Source organism: Zophobas morio, unplaced genomic scaffold, assembly GCF_036711695.1.
Source record: "Zophobas morio isolate AGI-343-1 ecotype UQ-CSIRO unplaced genomic scaffold, CSIRO_AGI_Zmor_V1 ptg000046l, whole genome shotgun sequence".
Taxonomy (NCBI): domain Eukaryota; kingdom Metazoa; phylum Arthropoda; class Insecta; order Coleoptera; family Tenebrionidae; genus Zophobas; species Zophobas morio.
Genome location: NW_026972151.1, coordinates 695,982 through 708,351, shown reverse-complemented (window position 1 = coordinate 708,351; position 12,370 = coordinate 695,982). Strand labels below are relative to the sequence as shown.

The 12,370-nt window shown below is 32.8% G+C and overlaps 1 protein-coding gene across 2 annotated transcripts in view; it reads left to right on the top strand.

The window, feature by feature from the left end:
• Positions 1-12,370, top strand: part of LOC135142227 (potassium channel subfamily K member 18) — a 593,321-nt gene that overhangs the window by 23,395 nt on the left and 557,556 nt on the right. For both annotated transcript variants that reach the window (XM_064073904.1, XM_064073903.1), the window contains exon 2: positions 2,714-2,775. The gene's annotated coding sequence lies outside the window, so the exon portion shown is untranslated. The remainder of the gene's footprint in view (positions 1-2,713; positions 2,776-12,370) is intronic.

Here is a 12,370-nt window from a genome sequence, read left to right as displayed (position 1 = left end):
TTTCTACTGACTGCTTTCAAACAGCGAACTTCAATTACCCCGAAAACAACAAAAAGCTGTACCGGCAAATTGAAAAAAGTGCAAAATATACTCGTATAGAGCAGAAAGCTATAGATTATCTTGTTCGAGTCCAGTTAACGTAAAAACTGGAAAAAAAAGGCATAAAAATCACAAAACTTTTATCAAAGTGCTGGTGCACCAGAAAACTTTGCTTTTCTCATTTCATGCTTCAGATTTACAACTCTCTTATGGCTGTAATAAAGTGTTGTTTTTTCTCATGGTTCACATGGGGATTTATTTTTCCAAGCTTGCTAATTACATGCGTTTATAATAAAATGGGTGCACTTTGGTCTTGTTAGGGTGGAATTACGGTGTGTTTTATCGGGTAATAAGTTTGCAAGATGTATTAAACTGCTAGTGCAGAAGCTTGTAAGAGGAAGCGTTTTATTAATCTACAATTAGAAACTCTGCATGGTGTTTGAAGTTTAAACAGAATTCAGAATAGCTTCTTGGGTAAATACAGTCTACTAAAGATGCAAGATTAGAAGTGTCAGCAACACCGGCTGAAAGGATAATTAGTGAATAATATGTTGATGATATATCAACAAATGTTAAATATTCTTAAGAAGCAGTAATGGATTCATAAGGTGAGGTGTATGTTACAAATAAACTAAATAGTTATTTAAAAGTTGCAGTTGAACGAAATCAGAATTATATAAATCACTCAATCATGATTCACTATTAATATACCAGGATATACTTACTATTATATATTATGATTAGGGGGACAATAATTAGTATTACCTTTAGATTGTAAAATTATGATTTTTCACAAAAATTTTGTAATGAGATTAATCGTGAGAAAAATCGTCCATTTACGTAAAACTGAAGTACCATGATTCAACAGGTTTTTGTTTCACCTGTTACATAAAATTACACGTAGTGACTGATTATGTATGTACCTAATTTTACATGACTTTTGAGAAAATCTTACTTTATCAATATCATTTATTTCCCAAAACAATGTAACGGTATTTTACGTGGCAAGGTAAGTAACGTAGGTTTTTACCAAACGAGCTATGTTTGGAACGCGAGCTTCGAATGAGCGAGCGATTTAATTTGCGAAGTAAAAACTTTAAAAAATCAACAATTTTTGTAAAAAAATCATAACCTTGAAACAGATAGACCCTTCTATGACATCATTTCAAACCATTGCAACAAAACTATTTTTAAACCGGTATTAATATGTAATCAATAATCATTTTTCGTCATAAAACTGTTACAATACCCTGTACAATTCAGGATTTGAATTAAGTTGAATTGTAAAAAAGTTGCCTACAAATTTAGAGGAAGATTTACATTAATGTATAAAATTATACACAACATAATATAAAAAGTGTGGCGGCACAATAATACGTAGTAGTAAGCGAGGAAAGATAAGCTCCTCCGTAGTCTAGTGGTAAGGGTACCCGCCCGGCAAGCGGTAAACGTGCGGTTCGATTCCCACCGGAGAAGCAACATTTTTCTTCGCTTACCTACAATAGCAACAGCAAAATAAAATTGTTGTTCGTTATGATTGAAGTAGGTAGGTATTTACGAGTATGTTCATTAAATTGTGAAAAGTTTTACAATAAATCACAAGTATATGTAAGTATCACATAATTCGTCCAACCAAAAATATTCCATTACAATTAAGAGCCATATAAGAATTTGCAAAGCAGTTTTTGCAAAAATTTGCTCTACTATTTTTTGTAGTCAGTTGAAATGGAATTTTGCCTATGACGATACTTTTGTTTGCTGTCTACTTCCAAAATATCGGTACATGCGTCAGCGCACGACCAATTATGTTTAATGGATTGGCCGTTCCTGTATTCAGTGAACGATCAGTTTACTGCCAGACCAATATATTCCGAACAATTTCCACTAGGTTCTTTTTTTCAAAATTTCCACAGGTAATTACAATTTGTCATGAAACTTGATTTTGTACGGGGGTGTTATCATAAAATATCCACTTTATCCTTTACGTCCTCGACTAATGCCAAACTCAATTTATCTCATGTCTCCCCTGTCATTTCAAATATTAGCATAATCTTAAAAAATCATTAATTATATCATTTACTTGCTTTCTGGGATAAGATAAAAAATTACCTCTCTCGTTAAAAAGTTTTCACCATCCGTTTTTGTTAGAAAGTTTTTAACATTCTCTCTTGTTAGTATCTTAGATTTTTGAAGGCTATAGCTTTTGGACTATGTTTATAATATAATTATTATTATTATTAACAACTGCAGCTCGCTGTAGTTATCAGCACGTAAATATGTAACTGTCCACTGTCTGCATATACACAGTGACATATCTACATATGTTATTTAAAGTTAAGATTACTGCATTTGCATTCTGCCTGGCTAAATTACAAAATAAAATGTTATTAATATAATCCTTAGGGATACATATAAAGATATCATATTAAGAGTTTTTGCAAACAAACAGCTACTATGGATCAAACCATCTAACACAATTTTCAGTAATATTTAACACATAACATGAAGTCATTTACATCAGCTTTTCAGTTCAAACATCATTAAATAAATTTTTACACAACATCTACGCAATCATTTTGTGAACTTTGCAAATCTGTAAAATGATAATTTTATCACTCGATCATGATGATGTATCAACCTGCAACCTTCAATAAACAAACACCCTCTTTTTCAGGTCGATAACCAACAAGTGGAGGGTATCGATCACCCCCTTAAAACATCGCCCCACGATTAACGGTGAGTGATTTCGTTAATTGGCATGTTTTGTCTTTGTCTTAATTTCGTATTCGATTGGCTCGCGGGAAGACTAGGAACTTTTATTAATTCCATTAGTCTCCTTTAGTTTATTTGAATCTACTTCGGCCGAATTTTCGCAGATTCTTTAATTTGATTCTCACATGTATAAAGAAAACTGTGTGAAACTTGGTTGGTAAGGCGTGTACAGTTAAAAGCTAAGTATCTTATCAAACTTTCCATAACTAGGATTTCGAGACAATATGGGCTCTGAAGTTGGTAAATGAAGCCTCTTACATGTACTTAACATGTGAAGGAAGTGCTGACATGTGTCTATAGTTTTTGGAAGGGTATTATTATATGTAGTTGGAAGCTTTTGAGATGCTCTGTATGATGAGAAATGTTTAAAGTATCGGGAAAATCGCATAATCACTCAAAAGTTGTATACGTTTTGCTTTATCAGTATTTACGAAAATACAGACGTCGCCTAACAGAAAATATTGTACATCTGCAAGTCCAAAATGTGGATATTTTTTTACTTTTTTGGAGGACGAAAGTAAAAGAACTAGAAGTTGTAGAATAAAAGATTTTATAGGAAGTTGCTTAAACTTCTGTTTTTTTTATACATATGTATGTTAGGAATGACGTGTAGGTGGTAAAACACTAACTAAAATTTTCCTAATGATCCCCTAAAAAAACGGGAGGATGTCATCTTCAACAATTTACAATAGTAAATGTTAAATTTTATTGAGTAAATTTGCCTGCACTTGCGGTTTATGAATCCGTGTTGAGTTTTTACCTTAGACATCCAGATTTTTGGAAAAAAAAATTGTCGAATAAAATCCTATCTCAAAAATGGAAATATGTAAAATATTATGAATCTATACTTGTGGTATTCATACCTTTTTGGAATTACTTATACATGATGGCTTAAAATATGAATGAATGAGACAATTTATTTTATTGATCAAAAGAACGGTTCACCCCGTTTTATCGAAAATTTGAGTGTATAATATTGGTATTATTGGTATTCGCAAAATTAATAAGCACGGTGTGATGCCAGTGACGATAGATATAATGTAGCGTCCGGCGGGGTTGTTGTCTGAGAAGTAGCTGTTTCCACTAATTCACTACCAACATCTTATATCTCATTAACCGTATGAAACTTTGAGAATTAAAATACTCTTATTGTACTCAACCGACCCAAATTATTAAACGTGTCCCTGCTAAAATGTTACACCTCATCACAAAACTTTGTATTAAAAAATTAATTTGAAATACATGCATAGCGTGTTTCTTTACCTTTACTTTAACTTCTAGGGTATATCATAAAAAATAAAATTAGTAAAATTATAGTTTTTTTTTAGTTTTGCGATTTATGTATTACTGACTGTCGTTTTTATTATGTTCGTGTTGCACTTTTGGTAAGTAGTATTTATTTTCAGCAGAAGTTAAAGAAAATTATCTTTAAAATTCCTATATCTGCGGGAACTAAAATATTTGAAGGGTTGTCTTCTAGAGGATAATATGTATATCAGAAATATCTTATTCATAGTTTTCTGGTCTGAGATTATTGTATAATATTTCATTGTGTGTTGTTAAGGCTGGTGCAAATTCGGCAAAATCTGTTCCTTTAAAGGAAATATTTCACACACAGAATTTACTGATAGCATTGCCAGGAATGACACTTCTTAAATAATCTTGATAAATGCCCGGTTGCGGGGTTGCAACTTCAGCGATATATGAGGTGGAATGCAAAGAATATGTATGTATTTATATGATTTTCTTTAAAGCGTAACAAGAGGTTTACATTTTTGTATCAATTGGAGGATTGTCCAAGATGAGACAAATTGAGGAATTTTCCATACCTACCATTAGCCGTGCTACAGAGTGTCATGTTACAACTACGAGTGATTTTTACTCCCGGTTCACTTGCTAGGCGTATACATTTTTTTGGTAAAATTTCGGGAAATTTATTTTATTTTTACTTCCCGAGCGTAAGCAAAGGGAGTATTGAAACGGAGTCCGTCGGTCGACTCACTACTTTTACATTTTCTCGACATTTCATGACCCCTAGACGACGAAGAAATAAGTCTTCCGTTTCCGTCTGTCTGTCCGTCTGCCTGTCTGTCCGTCTGTCTGTCTGTCCGTCTGTCTGTCTGTCCGTCTGTCTGTCTGTCCGTATGTCTGTCCGTCTGTCTGCGATCCCGGATTTTTTTTAGAAGGATAATTTCCGAAAGTACTGGGCCGATTGTTGTCAAATTTTGTATTAATATTAGGAATATTATGTAGATGGTAAAACGCTAACGAAAATTTGTCTAATCATCCCCACCAATAATGTACTTAGTAAATGGGTTTTAAATTCTATAAAATAACATAGTCCTACACATGTAGTTTATGACTCCGAATTGAGTTTCTACCCGAAACGTCCACATTTTTGTAAAAAAAATCAAAATTAAGAAACAATATTTTACAACTGAATTTGGAATCTGCAAAACCGAATGCTTTGAAATCTTGCAGATGGTTTACAGTTTTGATAAGTATGATACATTTTTAATAAAAATGTATTTACTTACCCCCCTGAAAAATTGATGACGTCACCCCAAAATTTTGCTGAATAAATCCTATCTAAAATGTACAAAATATGATGAGTCTGTACTTGTGATTTATCACTCCATTCATATTTTTTGGCTTTGCATATACAAACTCGAAAAAACATAAATGCTTTGAAATGTTGGAGATGTTCTAAAGCTATCATAGGCATGGTAGTTTTAATCAAAATGTATTTGGTCATACCCCCTAAAAAATTGATGACGCCATTAATATCTTTTAGATTATTTGCTTATACGGGGTGTCTGAAAAAAGTAATGAAAACTGAATACTTTGAAATCTTGACGTTTTGAAGTTATTGTAAGCATGGTAACTGTTTAACCATAATGTAACTGTTTATCAACCCCAAAAAATTGATAACGTCATCTCAAAATTTTGCGAAAAAATTTTTTCGCCAATGTGCAAAATATGATTAGACTATACTTGTAACTAATCATTGCATTCATATTTTTTAGATTTGCCTATACAGGATGACTAAAAAAATTAATGAATCAGTCAATTTATTATTGATGAAATTAAGAACGAGCCATCCCATTGTCTGGAAGATGTGAGAATACCCTCGTCTTCATAACAATAAAATAATGATAAGGTAAGAATTATAATAGCATTCAGAATATTGTGTTCAATGGAGGTTTATGAATAATTTTAGTCATCTGTTTTGAGGCGATGAACTCATTCAAATCAAACAAAAGTCTATGTGACATTCTTCCGATGTATAAAGATTAACATTTTTAATAGTACGCATATTGCTCAGATAGCTCTATTCTCGTTGATAATGTGCTGCATATAGATTTTTTGCACTCATGACCCTTTTTGATGACTTTCGCTCATTCACCAGGATGCGGGACGTCTAACTTCCCGCACACGTGCTTTTTGCTTTCCGTCGCCATGGTAACCTTAAAATAGCCCGGAAGCGTCAAATTGCTACGTGTTAACAGCGCCGTTAACGTCGTTGTTTATAAATAAATCTGGGCAGTCGAAATTTATTCATCCATACTACCCGTCTGCAGTGTGGCCGGTGCAACCTTGCCTTACTCGCTTCTCGCTTTTCAATTGTGCATTATTTTTGATAATTTATACAAATAGTTTTATTTTCAGCGAGACCGACATTTGAAAATGATTAAAATTATGTCGCGGATATGGATTTTGAAATCATCACATGACGTTCAGTTAACATCAATTTTCTCATAATTTTCTTCTCGATACGTAACATTGACTGCGAGACACTGGTCTGTCGTGGTAGGGGTCCATACGCAGCGCATAAATTTCAACTGCCTAAATATAAATAACTCACAGTTAGTATTGTCGATTTAAAAGTTTATTCGTTGCAAAAAATATTGTACACAACACGTTCGTGAAGCCTGCTTCTCGTTTAAATTTGCTTAAACAGGTGGCTTACAAAATCAATGAATGAGACAATTCATTTAATTCATTAAATCAGGAACGGCTCACTCGATTTTTCCAGAAAATTTTGGGAATACAATACAGTTATTTTTAGTATTAGACTGCACCAATCCAAGTTGATATACGTGGCCTTGCAAAAATGTTGATAACGTCATCACAAAATTGTGTAAAGAAGAAACTCAACCCGAAAATGCTGGATATGTTACATTGTAGGTCAAGAACGAGCGAAGTTCTGTCGAAACAAATTTCGACCAATTTTTTGCTGTTGTAATTGATGTCTGTGTTGAAAATTGTTCTAGATCAGCAGTTACATGTCTTCTGCTAGCAAATAATAAAACAAATAGTTCACGACTACTTATTGAAATCCGACTCTTTATCAGCAGATGTATTTTTGGCACTTCAAGTCCGGGAGTACCCATAATGTAATAAATCAATGTGACTAGCCCTCGTGATTCATGCCATTCGATTTATGGAAGTTACGATATGAGCGATATTATTAACTCTACCAAATGTAAACACCATTTATCTAAATTCTGTTGAGGTGAGGCGAAAAAAATCTCTTTCCCATCTTCAACAAATAATCCCCTAATGTTTGTTCTTGCGCCTTAGTAAATATTGGGATGCGTCTCCCAAGTTTTATATTTACTATTTTTAATTTTAAAATCTGCTCATCAATATGCTTCTTGGTTTATTAAAATCTTGAGATGCTTGAATAAAGGGTTTTATTAAGTTATTTGTGTATTTACGGCATACTGAAATTTATAAAAACATAGGTATTTCATAAAAAATAAAATTTAGTCGTAGACGAGTAAACCGAACATTTTGTACATGATGGTCCCCTCGGTACCTAAACGCATTAAAATCTTTTCATTAATTGTGTTTTAAGAATCAACTAGCTTTACACAAAACAGGCAAATGGGTTTGAATTAAAGCTTACATACAACTTACGAGTTAAATCCGCAACCGCCGTTAATAACTATTTTATTTTCTAAGTACAGAATTTTAACATTTTATTTTAGTGACATCTGCCGAAAAGAAAAGTTGAAGATTAACGATGTTGTGATGAAGGTAACTTTAGAATTTGAATGATTCATGTATTTCATATGGCGACTTCACCGGTGCTTCCACTTGGAAATCTGTCTTCCACGCGTAGAAATGTGTATTGTTGAGTTGGACGTTTTCTAAAAAATCCTGCTTGCAAGTCACTGAGAGCAATGGGTTTTGTTTTATAAATAATCAATTTTAAATGTCTCCAGAGGAAAAGTTGTCGGGCGCATCATTCTATCGTTTCTTCTTGGAGAGAGTAAACTGCTTGATGTGATTCTGTAACACATTTAAGTCGCCTTCTTATTTTTCACGGACAACGGACTATTACTTTTATTATTATCTAAAATGCCCGCTCACACGATGATATTCTTAGGTTAATGAGTTAATGCTACCTTTTAACGACTGTGACTGGAAAAATTGGTCTAATGTTATTTAAACAGAACTTCTAATGGCCCTGAAGTACAGTCGAAAAAATTCAACTAAGAAAAATTAGATTAAGTACATGTACCTTTAATTTTGCAAATTATATTTTTTTGTGATAACCCCTATAAGTTAAAATAAACATAAGTGTTGACTGTTAAGCTGCAGGAAACAGTTTATGTGTATGTTTCAAGTGAGTTTTCCATAAGAAAATTTGATGTCATCAACATTTTAACAAGGACAAATATGTCAATTTGAATAGATGCAATGTAATACCAATAATAATAGTACTGTATTCTCAAATTATTTGGGAAAATAGGATGAAGCGTTAATTTGATTAATAAAAATCCATAGATTCATAAACCACAAGAACAAGAGTGTGTTATTTTATAAAATTTTAGTGGTTTTTACCAAAAATCTGTTACGTGGCCGTCATCAAATTATCGGTGGGGATTATTATAATTTTTGCCAAAATTAAAAAACCACCACCTGTTGAATTTAATTGCTAACAAAAAAACTCTGGTGGTGATTTTCATATTCTTAGCGCGGGACTACGTTTTATACCGTTGAAACTCCAACGAACGCTAAGGTTGTCATAACGAAATACGCAAATGCAAACAAATTGTAATGCAATTATTTTAACGTTTGCAGAATTGGCGTTTATTATCTCTCTTTAAAACATTTTTGAAACGTAAAAGCACTTCCCAAATCTACCATTGAGTATGCCATCGTAATGAGCTAGTTATAACCTATCTTTTTTCTCCTATGACAAATTGAAAATGTAATACTGCTATGTTGTCGGTTGTATTTTCAAGGTAGAATGCAGTGTTGGTGGTTTTTTTAATTTTGGTAAATACTATAAACAACTTTTGGTTAGCGTTTTACGGTCAACACGATACTCCTAAACTACATATAATATTGGATGACAATCGGTCAAATGTTTTCCGAGATTATCAGAATAACAATCTATATAGACGACAGGCAGACGGAAACGGAAGACTACTTTTTCGACGCTAAGGGTCATGAAACGTCGAGAAAACATGAAAGCAGTTCGTCACCCGATGGACCTTTTTACAATACTTCCTTCACTTACGCTCGGCAAGTAAAAATAAAATTTAGGAATGGTGTTTTCCGCAGTTTGTAGGTTTCCGTATGCCTAAATTTTTCATGTCACTATTTAGTGGGGTGATAATGTGACTGTCAGGAAAATTATTTTTGAAAAGAGAGTTTTAATAAAAGTTTGTTATCGCGGCATCATTTTTTTAGTGGAGACAAATATGTTAATTTGTAGTCGCATACTACCTAGAACACTAATAACAACAACAATGCATTCTCAAAATTTCGGTAAAACTAGATGAATCGTTTTTGATTTGATAATATATGTATTAAAGCCCGGCTTTGGAAGTTGCATATTTGTTTACTGTGTTGCATATAAAGTATCGGAAGTTTAGTTTTTTAGTTCTTTTACACAGTTTACACAAAATCTTTATAAATTATACACCAAAACCTTCCTCGTGAATCACTCTATTTAGAGGTGAAACCGCATGAAAATTCGTACAGTTCATGTGAAAGTAAATGGTTAATACCAAATATAGAAAATCCAGATTTGTGCTGTTAGGTACAATAACAGCATTTTTATTTTATTTTTCTAGAAGTATCTTTTTTAGATTTTTAGAGAAGATGTTGGCAAGGAGAGACAAGACCATTAAAACGGATCGTTTATTTTTTACAGAAAATCCTTCATGGAAGACATCGTCTTGGTACAAAATTCACCAGTTAGTGTAAGCGAATTCAGTAAATGACTTAAAACTATTGCTGAAAAAGTGGGATTGGATACAAAACGCCAAAAATCACAAATCCCTCTGCACGCTCGACAGCTGTTAGTCAACTTGCGAAAGCTGGAATTGGCTAACAGCAATTAATAAAAATTACAGGACAGTCTTTGGCCGGATCTATCCGTCCTTATTTTCAGCTAGACAGTTCTCACCACAATAAAATTGTGACAACATTTAGACAAGATATTACAGCTGTCGAAAGTGCCGATCAGATCATTGAGAAAAAATAAGATAAAAAGGAAAATAAGATTTATAACAATTGTACCTTTAATTGTTATTATTCGAATCAGTAATCAATAATTTTAGTTTAAAATGTAATTTTGTATGTTTTTTCCTTTCATTTTTTCAAACAATTCTGCCATTTTATTGGTTAAGAATTTTCGAGTTGGATTGTCATCCAATTTTTTCATAATCTACACTCGCTGGTAATAAAGCGACAGAAGCGGAATGAAATATCTACATGTGGCATGCAAACTTAGAATTACTTAACTCAGAAGAAATTTTATACATAAGGTCCGTGCTGTTTGCTTTAAATTTCAACACATATGCGGTGTCTTGCGATAAGACTTTCGCTCCCGCAGTCACTGTTGAACATCGTCGATGTAATTTTGAAATGCGACTTGATTTCTAAATGTTGGTCAGTTGGAAATTCAAAGAATGGTTTATGGGTCTTGTCGCATAAATAACACTTCTTCATGTTTGAATTATCGCTCAAATTGTGATAAAAAATCAATCTAAACAAATAAAGAAATCTATAATTAAAAATTAGTATACATAAGGAGAACAAAGAAGTTCGCTCCAAGACATACTTTCCATACCATGTTGCCAAAAAGTGCCGACTGAAACGGCCGTATCTCATTAGAGATTAATGGAGTTGGCCATGGTAAAATTTTTACGTGACGCCATCTATTTTTTGGTGAGGGTGAAAAGACAAACGTCAGGCAAACAAAATTAGACATTTATCAACATGAGCCGATTACAATTTACGCTCGAAAAATAAAAATAACTTTCCACAATTCGTCAAGTTCTCTGAATAAATTCAGTTTCAAACATTTATTTAACGCTGAACTTGCCAGGACAGCCTCCAACTTCAGAAAGTTTACTAAATATTTAATCGGCCTTATAAATACATTTAACCTAATTCTAGCTGAAACTTTTATTTTGTTTTTATCGAATGAATCTAAGATAATTTCACATTTCACCAACTCTTTTCTGAGTTCCAGAACTGAGTTTAAACTTTATATCAACATTGTTTATCTTTAATCTAAACGAAACATTATTTACCGCTCCTGTGTGTAATTTCAAGAAGTTTTCTCTAACACCTTTTCATTAAACCTTAAATTTTCCACTTTCAGGTTATTGGGAAACGACTTAATCAAAAAATGAGTTTTACTCCGGGATCTAAATATCTCAAACATTCGTTCCTATATTCGAACCACTGTAAACTGACGACATTACAATTTTTATATTGTGAATATAAAAAAAAATAAGTATGTGCTGACGTACACATTTTAATAAAAATAATTAATATTCACTACCCTTTTGTAATCTTTAGCATCAGTTTCGTATCGTGAAAGATGTTGAAATGTACACAGTTACCTACAGAAAAAAATTATGCTGTCACACCGTACGTCCTCTTCAAATTTTAATTTCATCCCAGGAAGTCAAAATTAATATTCACCCACTGTGCAATTTTTAATTTTCCGTCGCTTGCAAACTCTTGGTGACGAAACTTTAATTTGCATATTTTTATGCACTTACAAACAGACGATGTTGCGTTTCATCTTGATTAAATTTGGGGGATAGAAAAGGATTGGACACGGGAACATCGTGAAAGTTCCCAGAGGACTGACCGCTCAAACAGAAACACTCCACTAATGACAAGACAAATACTCAATAGGATTTTAATAGTGTTGTCTTTAGCTTAAAGGATTCGAAGCAGTGGGTGGATTCTTGCTTTGCTACGGTAGTTCTAAGGCGAATTTTCAATTTGCCTGACTATCTTTAGAAGGAAGCCGTAAAAACAAGACGAATTCGGTTTGCAATATGTCAAAATATAAATTAAAAGAAATAACGCAAATAGGCATAATAATAAAATAATAACAAGACACAAGAGTATATGTTTTTATTTAAAGAACTATGAAAACCAAGCAAGGTATCTCAAGATTTGTTCCGCATCAGTGGTGTGACTTAAATATCGTTTCAAATTCACTAATAAAATAGCATGTACTTTAATATATTTCTCAATTACAAAAAATACATGTGAGTTCTCAACAAATAAA